Source organism: Ovis aries, chromosome 19 (assembly GCF_016772045.2).
Source record: "Ovis aries strain OAR_USU_Benz2616 breed Rambouillet chromosome 19, ARS-UI_Ramb_v3.0, whole genome shotgun sequence".
Classification (NCBI taxonomy): domain Eukaryota; kingdom Metazoa; phylum Chordata; class Mammalia; order Artiodactyla; family Bovidae; genus Ovis; species Ovis aries.
Genome location: NC_056072.1, coordinates 49,856,438 through 49,871,196, shown reverse-complemented (window position 1 = coordinate 49,871,196; position 14,759 = coordinate 49,856,438).

Below are 14,759 nucleotides of genomic sequence, written 5' to 3'. Positions count from 1 at the left end.
GCCCCCTCAGTTTCCCCACCGGCCAGGCAGCAGCGGTGAAGTCGACGTCTGCCACAGCATTCCGTTGCCTCGGAGACCAGGCGACCCTCCTGGCAGAGGGAGGCTGAGTCAGTTTGAGTAATGGCGGAGAACGCTGCCGCTGATGGGGAAAAATACATCTTCATAACAGGGTGAACCTTTTGGAAAATGGAATAAGTAAAATAATTGAGAGAAAGAAAATTGAGTTTTTATTGCTTTTTAAGTGTTTAAGTGGAGGTTTCATTTAGGGAAATTATCGTTGCTTTTATTTTTAGCCACCCAGTGGGGTGGGGTGGGGTGGTCTGGGGGAACTTTGATTCAGGGTGGGGCTTCAGTCTCTCCCCCCTCCTCCCTCGCTCCTAGGAGCCACAGGGGCAGCTGCCTCTCACGAAAGAGAGGAGCCTTAAGCAGAAGTCTCAGTGGAGGTTCTAGATCCGGCTTGCCTCCTATCTCTCTTGGGTCCATCAGGCTGACCATCCGCCTCCTCTCTTGTTGGTCCTCTGACGTCTTTGAACACCCCTGTTCACCTCCAACACCCTCTCAAGTGGGCCTGGGGACTCCCCTGAGCCCCCTCACTCCCCTGAGCCTCCAGACACTCCCCTTGTCATTTCCGGCCTCTCCTGACTGGTTCTGAGTTTCCTGTCCTAGTCCTAAATGGCAGCACAGTGAGGGAGGAGAAGGGGGCTTGGTGAAGCCTTAATGACTCATCTGCTCCAGAGGGGGAGGGGGTGGGTGTTGGGGAGGGACTCAGACTGTCTGTGGACCCAGCCTCCAGATGGGTCTTCCCATCCCCGCCCTGTTCAAAACCATCTCTGGCTCCCTGCAGTCCTCAGGACCAGCCCAAGCTCCTCAGCAGGCCCCCAGGCCCGCCCTCTCCCACCACACCAGCTGCCCCAGCCCCAAGCCCACGCCCTGATTCTGGCCCCTCATCTGCACAGATAAACAAGGTGCCATCTCTCAGGGTGGGGGGTGGGTCTCATCTGCCAGGTGCCCCTGCTGACCCCCATGCCCACTCCATGTCCTTGGATAATCGCTCATATTCTCCAGCCTTAGCTCGGGGGTGACCACCTCTAGGAAGCCTTCTGCGCCTCTCCCCTGGAGCCAGACTCCTTCAGTCTCCTTTACAGCTGTGGGACGCTGATCCACGTACCCACTGTTTCCCGCTCTACTCTGCCCCCTCAAGGCTAGACGGTGAATGACTCCTCTCCATGTCTGTCTTGCCAAACCCTAAGCCTGGGGCTTAGTGCCTGCTTAGCATACATCACTGAATGAATCAATGAATGACTTTCCAGTGACAGGGGCTTCCACACACAGGGCCAGTTCTCTGCTGTACAAGCTGTGGCGAGTCCAAAAGAGCTCCTAGGCACCTTGGCAGAGCCCAATTCAACACTGTCGAGGGAGTAGGACGTGAGGCGTCCTGGAAGCTGGGTGATAGGTCTCCATCCCAACGACTGGCCCTGCCCCACCGGGAGAGGACCCCAGGAAGCTGGAGGACACGAGCACTTCCTTGAGCTCACCTTGAGCCTCCTTTCCACCCTGTCCCTTCTGTCTGCCACCACCCAGTCCTAGTTTGGTCCCTTTGGTCGGTTACCTCAGTCAGAGCTCCCCTCCCCTCCCCTTAGCTACTGCTCTTCCCAGGGTGCACCCCACAGCCTTCATCTCTGGCAGCCATCCTCTTCCACCCGGCCCTTCAGCTTCCTATCCCCTCCCCATGCAGCCTCCGCAGTCTCCATCTCCCACAGCCCTGCCATCCCTCAGCCGGCACGGCTGCTTTCCTCCAAGAAGTTAAGTTGAATTGATCTGCTGTTTAATGACCTGATGTGTTCATTGCCCACGTGGCCCATTGGCAGAGGCGGTTGAGGTGGTGGGCAGGCGGACAGCTGGGCTGTCTCAGTGCCTGGGTGGACACCTGCCTGCCCAGCTGGGAGCGCAGCAGTGCAGTGTGCTTCCTGGAGAGGCCAGGGCAGCAGCAAAGGAGCGCACCCACCCACCCACCCCTCCCATGCATGCACACAGACACACACGCGCACACACACACCTTGCTGAGCCTCCACATGCATAAACACATGCACGCAGTCACGTCTCCACGCCCGCACCAGCTCACTGTGCTTCCAGTTGCAGCGAACAGCTGTATTACCGCTTCTCCTGGCCCTGGCATTCAAGGCCGCCATGACCAAGCCTCAGCAGACCACTCCAGCCACACCTCCTCAAGATGCCTCTGGGCACAGAGGAGGGGAAGCACTCCATCTCTGTCCATTTGTCTATCTGTGTCTGTAGAGGTGTCTGCCAATTTGGGGGAGCCTCCGGGGCAGACACTCGGAGCTCCTTGTATGGGCACCTTCTCTCTGAGCTTGAGATGGGTGCACCATCACCCCCCTCCGAGACAGAACTCCAAGGAAAAAGCCCTCACTGAGCACCATCATATGCGGTGCTTTCACACCACTGTTGCCTCTGGTCCTTGACCCCATCCTAGTCACTCAGTGGTCCCTGCCTGCACACCTTCCACCCCACCTCCTCTCATTTACAAGGAGTGAGGTCCCTGGGGAGGGCCCTTCCAAGTCACGCCTGGCCTGTCTAATTCCCTCCAGTGTTTCCTGGCTGTTTGGCAGGATGGAGTTTTGTAAATCCCAGCAGCATCTCTTCTCTGGGCCAGGCAGGAGCCGGCGGTGGGCGGGAGAATGGGCATCACTGTCTTTGTCGCCCACTGCTGGCCTGGGTTCATTTTGCCACATTCAGCTGTCACACTCTGATCCTGCCTCCTGTGGTCAAAGCCCGTGTTCCAGGCAACTCCTCAGGTCCTCACAGGCCCTGCTGCTAAGGTGTGCCCCATAACCCCATTTTACATGGGAAAATGGGGAAAGGGAGACTTTGAGAATTTAAGCAACTTGCTCTTGATGGAGCTCACAGGTGAGAAGTGGCTGACAGAGGAACTGACCCTGGGGCGGGTCATCAACTGGGCTGGCTCATACCCCACACCTTCCATCCAGATGGGAAGATGGCAGCCCTGAGGCCGAGAGTGCAAGCCCTGGGCCCTGCAGGTATGGGACTCAGTGCCTGGTGTTCTTTCTGGAACTAGATGAAACGCTGAAGATTCCCTGAGGATCAAACTCCACATTGCAGGGAGCCTGTGGAGGCTGCTGGGGTGGGACACAAACCCTTCCGGCAGCAGAGTTCCTATTTGCATCTTGTCATGTGTTCATTCCGAGCCCCTCCTAGCTCCACTCTGAAACAGCCCCCCGGGAACCTCTATCTGTGGGGTGTCATTAGCTGTTCCTCCTCTTTGGAGGGAAGTGGGCCAAGGGATCTCTGAAGGCTGACCTTGGATGAGTGAGTACAGTGGCCACTGTCCACAGCACCCTGCCCCCAACTCCTTTTTCTCTCTAATAGAGGGTATGGGGAGGAAGGAGAGGAAGGGAAGGGAGGGAGAGGAAGGGAAGGGGGAGGAGACAAGGTAGGGAGGGAGGGGAGGGGGAGAGAGAGGAGGATGGTGCAGGGAGGAGGGGGAGAGGGAGGGGAGGACACACACATGCTGACCTGCAGAGAGGCTGGCGGGAGGGGGAGGCAGGCCGCAGGGGAGTCAGCGATGGCTGCAGGAGACAGATAAGGTTGGGGAGAAAGACACGCTCCGCTGATGGGAGCGCAGGGATTAGGGGCTCCAAGGGCCTGTCCTGTGCCTTTGAGTGGAAACTGCCCTAATGAGAAGGGAGGAGAGAGAAGAGCGATCCCGTTTCAGGGGACCCCGGTGCGGTTTGGGAGCAATGAAAAGACCCCACTCCCACTCCTCCTCGGCTGGCTGTGTGGAGAACCATCTGAACAGGGGGCCCAGGGCTCTGGCCTGGGCAGAGCAGCATGGAATATCTCCTGAGCTCAGGGCGCTCCCCCAATCAAAGAAGACAAGCCACGGCGATGGCCCACGCTCCACACGCCTGTAACCTGGCAGGCATGCTTGCCAGCCCACAGTGGCAAAGGGGGCTGAGCCTGCCCTGGTGGAGCCTGGCTACCCTTCACACCTGTGTGCTGTCCAGCCACGTCCCCACACACTCATGGTCGGACGGGTCTCTGGGATCCCTATACTCTGCTTGGTGCCTGTGGCCTCTCACCTGGCGTAGGTGGAGGCTTGTCCGAACCGGCCGGGCTGGGTCCCTGGCCAAGTGAGGCGAAAGCCTTGCATGGCATGCTCTCATTCACAGGGCTGGATTTGGAGGACATGCCACGTCCTCAGCCCGTGAGGCAGGAGGAGGCTGGCCCCTTGTGGAGGTCCCTGGGCTCCCAGACCCTCCTGTTGGTCTCCCTGAGTTTGCTCTGGCTGTGGGGCTGGGCCTGGAGCCGAGTCTCTCCTGGCCAGGTGGGCACAGCTCTGTGTGTGTGTGTGTGTGTGGGTGGAGATGGGCCTCTGGCCTCGCTCACTGGGCTGTGCCCAGTTCCCCACCCACGTGGGCAGGCAGAGGGCACTCACAGATGTCAGCGTGCATGCATCCTGAGCTGTTAGAAGCTGGGGCTCCCAGGGGCTGGGTGGGAAGGGGTTCCCCTTCTAGGTCCCTGTAGAACTGTGAGGGACCTACCTGAGCTGGCCTCGTCCCCAGGGAGGAGTCCAGCTGATGAGAATGCAAGTCAGGGAAGAGCTGCTTCGTGTCAGTCCCGTGGGATGGAGATAGGACCGGTTGGCCCAGAGCCTGGCTGCTGGGAGCGGCTGATGGAGATAAATGGTCCCTGTCCTGGGTGGGGGTCAGGACTGGGTCAGACAGCCTTTAGTCTGATGGATGACTCAGGGCTGGGCCAGGAAGCTGGGGGAGGGGAGGGGCTGGCCCCACCCCATCACAGATGTGGAAGCTGAGGCCCTGCTGGGCCTGCCACTGCCCAGGGGGCCAAGTCCCCTCCCTGGCAGGAAGTAGGCTTTACTCAGCATGTTCGTCGGGTAGACCAAGACCCTCCTCAGGAAGGCCCACCTCACAAAGACTTCAGGGTGAGGCCTAGGCTGCAAAGGCTGGCCCTAGCCTCCTGCGTTCATTCATTCCCATGTCTGCCCCTGGTGTCCCTTCTGGACCGCCGTAAGCTCCTCTCTACCCAGGGAGGCCAGGCCCGCCCCTCTGTCCCGGCATTCCTTTGCCCATGTCACTGTCTCTCTGCCGCACTGACCTGCTGGCTGCTTCTCCAGGAAGACTCTGGACTGTTACTTTCACTGGTGTTTTTTGTCTTCCAATCTCAACCGTCCTGCCCCAAGTGCCCCCATGGCCAGCAACTCTTGACACACGCGTGCCTGTGTGTCACACGCCTTCTCCCAGATTGCCCGTCTGAAGTTGTCCCCCGCCATTGTTGATTTCCAGACAACCCCAGTTTGCTTCCTTCAGAGCCTAAACATAGCTTGTCCGTGGGTTCTTTTGTTTGTCATCTGTCTCCCCCAGGCATTGGGAGCCCAAACCCTCCCTAGGAGCCAGTGCCAGCTGATTTCCTTACCTGTCCATGAATGCTCAAGTCCCCAGGGCTACTCAGGTCAGTGTAAGGCAGGACGTGTTCACGGACCAGTCACAAGACTGTTTCCAGAGACTTCCCCAGTGGCCCCGTGCTTGAGAATCCGCCTGCCAATGCAGGGGACACGGGTTCGATCCCTGGTCTGGGAACTAAGATTCCACATGCAATGGAGCAACTAAGCCTGTGAGCCAAATCTGCTGAGCCCACACACAACTCAATGAAGACCCTGCATGCAGCAACTAAGGCCCGACACAGCCAAATACATAAAGAAATATTTTGTAAAATATGCAAAGACTGTTGCCAGAGTAAGACGCTGCCCACCTCAAGGGTCCCCTATAAAGGTTTAAAGATTTGCCTCCAGGCTGTCGGAATCCAGATGGCCAGGATCTCAAGGACCATGCACAACCAGAAAGTGGGTTCCCTAAGCCCTGCCTGGTCATGGCACTCTGGCTGGAGCCTGGAAAAGAGGCACATGAAGATTGGCACCAAATCTGGGTCCCTCCGCCTCCAATGTGATGGAGATAAATGAGAGATGTCTGGAGCTGCAGAGAATGACAAGGAGGCTGGTGTAGTCTGAGTGAGGCAGTTTGGGGAGGGGGCAAGGCAGTTGGAGATGAGATGCTTGGAGAATCTATAATTCCTCCAGGACACCCACCGCCCTCTTTGGAGAGGAGGGGAGATGTGGTCTACAGGTCGCAGTGACTGTCGGGCAGGGGATGGCTTCAGGTCCCAGCTCAGCTTTCGTCCTCAAGTTTCAGTGCGAGAGGCTTTAATGCCACCCTGGTGCTGAATCCTGAGTGGGGAACCAGCCTGGGGTCATGGAACCTCACCTAACAGTAGTGGCTCCTCTCCCCACCTAGTCCAGCTTCTTCTCTCCCCCTCTACACGTCTGGCATCCTCAGACTCTGGGTAGGGTCTTCTTGGTTACTATCTGGGAATCAGCAGGCCTGGCTGGAACGTGGCTGTGGGTGTCTCTAGTAGCCAAGTTCCTGAGAATCACCCCAGTCTCTGCTCCTTCCAACCAGCTACTACCCCAGCTGCCCCCCTCATTCCTGGGGAGATGTTGTGAAAGGAGCCAGGGGAACAAGCCTCTCAATTTTTTTAGATGGAAAGCGATCTTGTGCCTTGGAAAGAATGTGGCCCCATCTTTCCTCAGCTCCATGAAAGTCTGGGACCACTGGATAACCTTAGGATCTCTTTGGAGGTTAAATCCATAGCACCGAAGAGAAAGGATGGAGTGGGGCTGAATATGGCTTTCACTGCTGCCACCTAGTGGCACGAAGAGGCAAGGCACCGTCTATTACAATTCCCAGAAGAAGGTGGCGGGAAGGACACTCCTTAGGGTTGGGGACAGAAGCACAGGTGAGTAAGATATGTACACACACACCCGCCGCCCCGTCCCCCACTAGCCTCCTGGCCAGGAACTTGGGCCTTCACTTGCTTTGGATCAGAGCCTCCCCAGGTGCTGACACTAGCCCACCAGAACCTTCCAGAATGCCTTCAGAGCAGATCTCGGGTCAGAGATGGCCTGTTTGGCCTTCCCTGTATTAAGGGAGGACCCAGGGCCTGGATGACATCCAGGGCCACGCTTGATGGGTCTCAGTGGCAGAGAAGAGGGGACGAGTAGGAGCCAGGCAGGCAGCAGGGAGAAGTGGGGGCAGGGAGATGGGGGCAGCCAGCCCAGCCCTGCCTGTCCTGCGCTTGCTTTACTGGCCAATGGGCTGCTTCTGTCTTAGCAGGACCGGAAGTGAGTTTCTGCGGCTCTCCTCAGCACCACGCAGTGTCCCACTTGTGTTGTGATAACGCCTCTCCCTGCTCCAGAGCGGTGGTCGAGGGCGGAGGGGAGGAGGAGGGGGGCGGGCTTGCTCAAGACCCACAGGCCTCGGCCAGCTGGGCTCAGCAGAGGGTCCTCGAGAACAAATAGACTCCCCTTCCTGCTCCTCCTTGCTTCCCCAGCACTCTGCCTGCACCAAGGTTATGCCAAGGTCACCAAATCTACTGAAGGAATTACAATGTGGCAGGCAAAGTTAAAACTGGTTACCAAAAATGACCAAGGGGGAAAAAATCAAACATGTCCCCTCAAGTGAACTTTCTTCTCCCTCTTCTCAGCCTCCAGAAGGCACGTCCCACCCTGCCATTCCGTCCTCCCACTCTCTTTCTCTCCACCCACTGCAGAACATGCTGTTTCCCCAGGAGCACCTTTCCAAAAGTCTCAATGATTTAGTCCAGAATAACCTCCAAGAAAAAATCGCTGGATGATAACCTGCAAGGGGTGGGGTGGGGTGGGGAGAATTAACTTGGTTCTGTACCTCACACCTTAAAACAAACACTAATTTCTTTTGGATCAAAGCTAGAAGTACTAAAGAATGAAGAACAAATTCCTTGGAGAAAACAAAGGGATTGTTGTCCAACTTTGATTTGTTATGTCCTTTTCGAAGTATAACAAAAAACAGAAAAGGCACAAGAGAAAAAGTTGGATACATCTGGCAACATGAAAAATCAAGCATTTCCTTGTGGGGGGAAAAAGTCTAAGTTTAAAAACAAGCAGCTATGGGAAAAAAATTGCAAATTTCACATATATATATGAAATATATGGGTTTCCCTGGTGGCTCAGTGGTAAAGAATCCACCTGCCAACGCAGGAGACACGGGTTCCATCCTTGAGTCAGGAAGATCCCCTAGAGAAGGAAATGGCACCCCACTCCAGTATTCTTGCCTGGAGAATTCCATGGACAGAGGAGCCTGGTGGGCTACAGTCCATGGGGTCACGAAAGAAGTTGGATACAACTTGGCAACTAAACAACAAACAATACTAAATATATATATATGCATATATTCCATATATATATACACATACATCCCCTATAAATCTAGAAGGAAAAAATCAACAATTCCAGTAAAAAAATGAGCAGAAGAGATGAACATATAGTTTATATAGTTATGCAAAAGGAAATCCGAAAGACTCACCCACTGAAACCACGCTCAACTTCCTTCCTCTGAGAGAAATGCAAATTAAGCAGGCACAGCTGTGAAAGGTCAGCGCACATTTCTGGTAAGCATGGGGGAAGGCACACACTTGTAGTCGGTGGCTTGTTAAGAGTATAAATTGTGTAACCACTGTGAAAGCCATTTGGCACTATCTATCAAAATTAAAAATGCACAGATCCTTTGGCCTAGCAGTGCCCACTTCTAGGAATTTATCCTCCAGATAAACTCACGCATGTGAAATTATACCCCAGGGTGGTCCCTGAGTGATGTTTCTAAGAGTAATCTATTGGAAACAGCCTACCCAGAGGAGCCTGGCTGAGTCAACATGGAGCATCCTTGCTATACGTTCTATATACCTATCAAAACGGACGAGGGTGAGGCAGTGTGATGTGTGAAAAAGGTGGAGTGTACATACAGGATGTGAACAACCCCATGTTTTTATGTTTTGGGTTTTTTTCTTAGGGTTGGGATTCTTTTTTATTGAAGTGTAGTCGGTTTACAATATAATGTTAGTTTCAGGTGTATAGCAAAGTGATTCATATATATATATACACATATGTATATATTTCAGATTATTTTCCATTATAGGCTATTATAAGATATTGAATGTTGTTTCTTGAGTTATACAGTAAATTCTTGTGGCTTATCTCTTTTATGCATATAACCTAATGCTTTTTTTTTTTTTTTAAAGGAGAAGGGTAACTGGTCTGGAATCCTGCAGTGCCCTCCACACCTCTCAGCCCCCATCCCCCCTGGCCCTGTCCCACAAGGCTGGGCTGCATGGGTGGCATCCATCTGCCCTCTTGGTGTTGATCTGGACAATGGGAGCCCATCAGGAACTTAGCAGGTGGGAAGGGACGTGATCTTTATTCCCATATCCCCTCCCACCCCCTCCTCCTCTTGATGTTTCTGAACAGAGAGTTGCTCACATCCCTCCCTGTTCGAAACCCTCTGTGGCTCCGCCTGCCCTCTGGTGAGAAGCCAGACCCCCACCATAGAACGTGAACCACGAGGTTCCACCATGGCTTTCGAGGGTCTCCTCTTGCCAGCTACCCATTCTCTGAACCTCCAAACCAGCACAGTTCCCTCTGCCTGCCACCTTCCTCCCTGCCCCAGGGGACAGCTTCAAAGGACCGCCTTGTCTTCCCAGGGGTGCTCTGCTCCTGCCCTGACTCCTCCCTGCAGCCTCCCTGTGCTCCTGGGGGGCAGTTCGCGTAAATGGACAGAGGTGCCCAAGGCTCAGTCTGTATGGCGCAGGGCCCAGCTCTAGTTGTTCCAGACTTTGGGAAGAAAGTGGCCTGTTTGACTCTCCTCTGGGAGGCTGGACCGAAAGAGGCCAGGGAGGACCCAGGAGGCTGTGGACTCAAGGCTGAAGGGAGAGCCCTGGTAGAATAGGCTATGGGTTGGGACAGAGTAGGCATAGAACCGCATGCCATGAGTAAGAAGCCATGTTTTTAAAAATAACTCTGCTGTCAGCAGTGGTGAAACAATATAATAAATATGAGAAATAAATCTCGTTACCATGTAATGAGCTGCCTTATTAATGTGTTAAACTTGTAAGAAATGCTTAAGTGTTTAATTGGCACCTAATGAGGGCTCCAATTAGGAATCATTATACATTTCTTTAAAAAAAATCCTAATTGGCAGGGGGGCATTTCAATCAATGCCACAGAGGCAGCTCCTTGGGGACCCCATCCTGGAGATGCGGCTGGTAGCTGTACCTGCAGGGACACATGTTGGTGGCAGCCACGCTGGAGCCCACGGTAAGGTCAAGGCCATCCAGGCTGGACGTGACCCAGACCCAGCAGGGACCAGGACTCAGTTTCTCCTGGGCCACCAAATCCTGCTGCTGATTAGAACTCTCTCTAAATGACGCCTTGTCAGGAGGCTTCTCTTGCTCCAGCCAGATGGGGGGACTTGGTCTTTTTAGACGCTTCCAGAGGCTGAGTGGTCACTGGGCACTGTGACCCTGGCTCTCCTCCAGTGCTCAGCACACAGAACCTCAGCATCCCTCACACAACGACATCTCATCTTGGCCCCCTTTACGAGCAGCGCCCTTATGCCTGGCAGGGCCGAGGGGAGGGGGACAGGAAATGGAACTCAGGGTGGACTCTATCCTTCCAGCTTCCAGGAGCCAGCCTTCCTTTCCTGGAAGACTAGAACAGAGCAGATCTATATTCTAGGCCAGGCTGGCAGAGAAGTGTCCTGAGCAGCCAGAACATGCTTAATTACCAAATAAATTATCAAACTAATCACTCGCATAATTGCCAGAGGGCTGGGAGGAGCAGTGGTTGGGGGGAGGGACACCAGGGGCAAGGCCCTGCCAGGAGCAGGGTGGGATGTGACCCTGGCCCAGGCAGGGGACACAAGAGGGCAGAGGCCAGACCCTGGCTGCAGTCTGAGCAGATGACTTGAGGACAATGGGAGGCACCAGGGTGAGGGTCTTGGAAACCCAACTAGGGGGTTCCAGAGTTCAGGGGAAGCCTTGCAGGCCTGTGAGTGGAGGTTAGAGGGGCCCTGGGGATAGTGGCAGGTGGGGTGTGGCTGGGAGCCTAGCTGGGATGGCTGGGAGGTCCAGGAAAATGTAGCTGAAGGAGGGTCTGGGCCCAGCTACATGAGTTACACCTCTTCCAAGCCAGACTGCCTGTGGCGCTCCATCAGCAGGAATCATTTTGCAGAGCTATGTGTTTCCTGCTCTCGGCCTCACTGGGGATGATGACAGTGTGTGTCCTCCTGGGCTACACAGCCTGGCTGCTGCAGCAAACGCCCCATCTCATGTGTTCACTCGTGAGGATGCAGGAGCTGACAAAGGAGCGGGACTTTCCGTGATGTACCCAGGAACCCACCGAGAGCCCAGCCCAGAGTGGGACCCAAACAGGAGGGAGGCAGGGATGGACCCGACCCATTCAGAGCGTGGCCTCCAAGTCCCACAGATCTGGGTGCAAATCCTTTGTGACCTAAGACAAGTCACTCAGCCTTCCTGAAACTCGGCTACAGGTGGGACAGATAAATGATCTCCTAAGAACTCCATGAAGGGAATTCCCTGGCCGTCCAGTGGTTCGGAGTCCACGCTGTCACTGCTGAGGGCGCGAGTTCGGAACTCAGTGGGCAGAAGCCTCCATAATGGAGGGAAGGGAGCAATGGAGGCTTTTCTGCGCAAGACCCTGGTGGACACTGAAAGGAGCTAAAATCTGAGGTACAGACGGGACAGGAATTTGCAGTAGAGGCCCCAGGGTAGGCACAAGTGGCTGTGAGAAAGTTCCAGGAGGGAGTGACCTGCAAATATTGTGAGCTTGGGTGAGGCCCACCACACAGGCCCCCAGCCTCACCCTGCTCGACCTCCAGCAGCTGACCTGTCGGGGACAGGAGAAGGGGATGTTCTTCCCTCCCTATGGAAGCTGCAGAAATGGCAACCCACTCCAGTATTCCTGGCTGGAAAATTCCAAGGACAGAGGAGACTGGCGGGTCACAGTCCATGGGTTCGCAGAGAGTCAGACACGACTGAGAACCCATGCATACGCCTGGAAGCTGCCCGGTGAAGTCGGGGAGCCCAGTCTCTGCGCCACCTTCAGTGCTTGGCACAGACCCCTCCTGTCTCCAAGTGCCCACAACGACTGCTCCCTTGAATGGCGAGCCCTTGGAGTTCAGTCTTTATTCCCTGCTGGGAGAAGCTGTCTAGACACCAGGGCGGGGCCCACAGCTTCCAAAAGCGGTGGGGACCATCCATAGTAAGAGTACAAATAACTGCATACATTTCTTGAAGACTCCACATGTGCTTTTTCTGTGTTAACTCATTTAATTCTCATGAGTCAAGAAACCACTTATCAATCCTGCATTCAATGAATAGCCCTGAGCACCTAGGAGGTACCAGGCTCCATTCGGGACACTCAGGACACAGCTGGGAGTAGACATTCTCCCTGACCCAGACCCAGTCCAGGCCTGCTCCTGGCAGGGAGAAAGCAGACAGCTTCGGTGCACCAGCCACCCAGACTCCCAGACTCCTGCAAAGGGGGCCTTCAAGCGGAGCGTCAGGGAGAGCGCTCCCTAAACTGGCCCCACAAACCAGGCCCCTAATCTGGGCCTGCAGCGCCACCTGCTGGTCACATTGGGAAGGGCTCCAAACAGTCCTCTCGCCTTCTCCAGCCACGGGAGAGACTGGTCCACTCACCCAGAGGTTTGGGCAGGTCGCCACCATTGTCACCTGGTGCCCAAACCCAGCACAATGACAGCCTTGCCTTGGTGTTCGCTTTGGCAACGCATATAGCAAAATTGATATACTTGCTGGAATATATCTTCTCAGGACAGAGATTAGCTTGGGCCCCTCTGTGAAGATGACACCAAAATTCATGAAGCATTCCATATACATATATATATATACATACATACATACATACATACATATATATATATATATATACACACACACACACACACACACACACTTTTTTTTTTTTGCAAGGAAGAGAGACACAGGCATAGAGAACAAATGGATGGACACCAAGGGGAGAAGAGGAAAAGGATGAATTTTGGGAGATTGGGATAGACATATACACACTACTGATACTATGTGTAAAATAGATAATTAATAAGAACCTACTGGATAGCTCAGGGAACCCTACTCAGTGCTCTGTGGTGACCTAAATGGGAAGGAAATCCAAACAAGAGGAGATATATGTATGTGCTATGCTGTGCCAAGTCACTTCAGTCGTGTCTGACTCTTTGTAACCCTATGGACTGTAGCCCACCAGGCTCCTCTGTCTGGGGGATTCTCCAAGCAAGAATACTGGAGTGGGTTGCCCTGCCCTTCTCCAGGGAATCTTCCCGACCCAGGCATTGAACCTGTGTCTCTTACGTCTCTTGCATCGGCAAACAGGATCTTTATCACTAGCGCCAGTTGGGAAGCCAATATATATACATATGTATAGTTATTTACTTTGCTGTGCAGCAGAAATGCAACATTGTAAAGCAACTGCAGGCCAATAAAAACTTTAAGAAAGCCGCGCCTTGTCCCTAGTCAGGAGTGATGCCTCCTCCTCTGAATTCCCATCACCTCACCTACTTCTCTTGTCACTTCCCAGAGAGGGGTGAGTAGTTGCCGTCAGCCTCACTGTCCTGGCTGTCACCCTGGGTGGCACTCTTAGGAGGCCAGCTCCCTGTGGGTGCCCCTCAGCCCCAGCGCCCAGCAGAGGGCCTGGGGTGCAGGAGCTGGGGACGCTTGAAGAGAACAAATGAGTGCTGAGAGGAAGGGGCAGCTCTGTTTACAGAGAACATTCTTGCTTTTATTTAGCAGGGGAGGTCTTGGGTGTGAGCTCTGGGGGTAACCCACCTGGCCCTGCTGCTGCCGACTTCTCCTGCTGCTGTGTGCCTCAGTTTCCCCACGTGTGATATGAGGGCATGCCTGGTCTCCATGCTCTGGGGCTGCTGAGAGGTTAAATGGGCTCTGGTATTGTCCGCAAGTTTACAGGAGGTTCACACACAGGCCCTGCCACCCGCAGGGATTTAAGGCAGGAATCCTGACCCCCTCCCCGCTTCATCCGAGGCTTCAGAGTGTCTTTCACCTTACCGAACTGTTATCGAGTTGCTGCTAAATCCCTTAAGTCCCTCATAATCTGCCGTTCTTAGCCTCCTTCAGGGTAAAGAGCATCTCTGCGAGCTCCGCCAGGGAGGGGCCCACACTCCCTTGGCCTCCAGCCTGCAGGCCTGGGAGCGGGGCTGGGGAAGGGGTTCAATGTCTGTCCCCTGGGCCCTGACCAAGAGGGGTCTGCATAGTAGGTTGAAGCACCAAGGGGGGCGTGCACTCACATTAGTTGGTGCAAGTGTAGTATCAGCGCCCGAGTGAATGGCTTCTGACATTTTGAACCCTAGGTTCCCACTCATCTCTCCCTACTCCTAGTCCTGCCAGATGAGCCCCTAGGTCAGGACCGGAGGAGGGAAGGTTGCTCTCCATGGAGGAGGGAGAGGCAGGGGAGGGGTCCGAGGATGGAGCGAGCCAGAGTAGGAAAGCCACCTGCAGTGCTCAAGAGGTGCCAGCAGATGGCAGCACAGGACCTCATTTGAGGCTGGAAGGCAGCTCGTGTGCCCAAGTGAGCAATGCCCACTGGGTGCCCCTTCAGGCTGCAGCACCCTCCTGCTTCTCGGTCTTGCCTGCAACTCCTTTTTCAAGAAGTGTAGAGGGAGGGCCAGTCCTCTGGCTCTCAGCCTGATGGCCCCAGTCTCTGGGGGCTGGTCTCTTCCCTTGTAAGATGAGTGCCGGTATACCCCCCAGAAGGGCACTGGGAATAAACT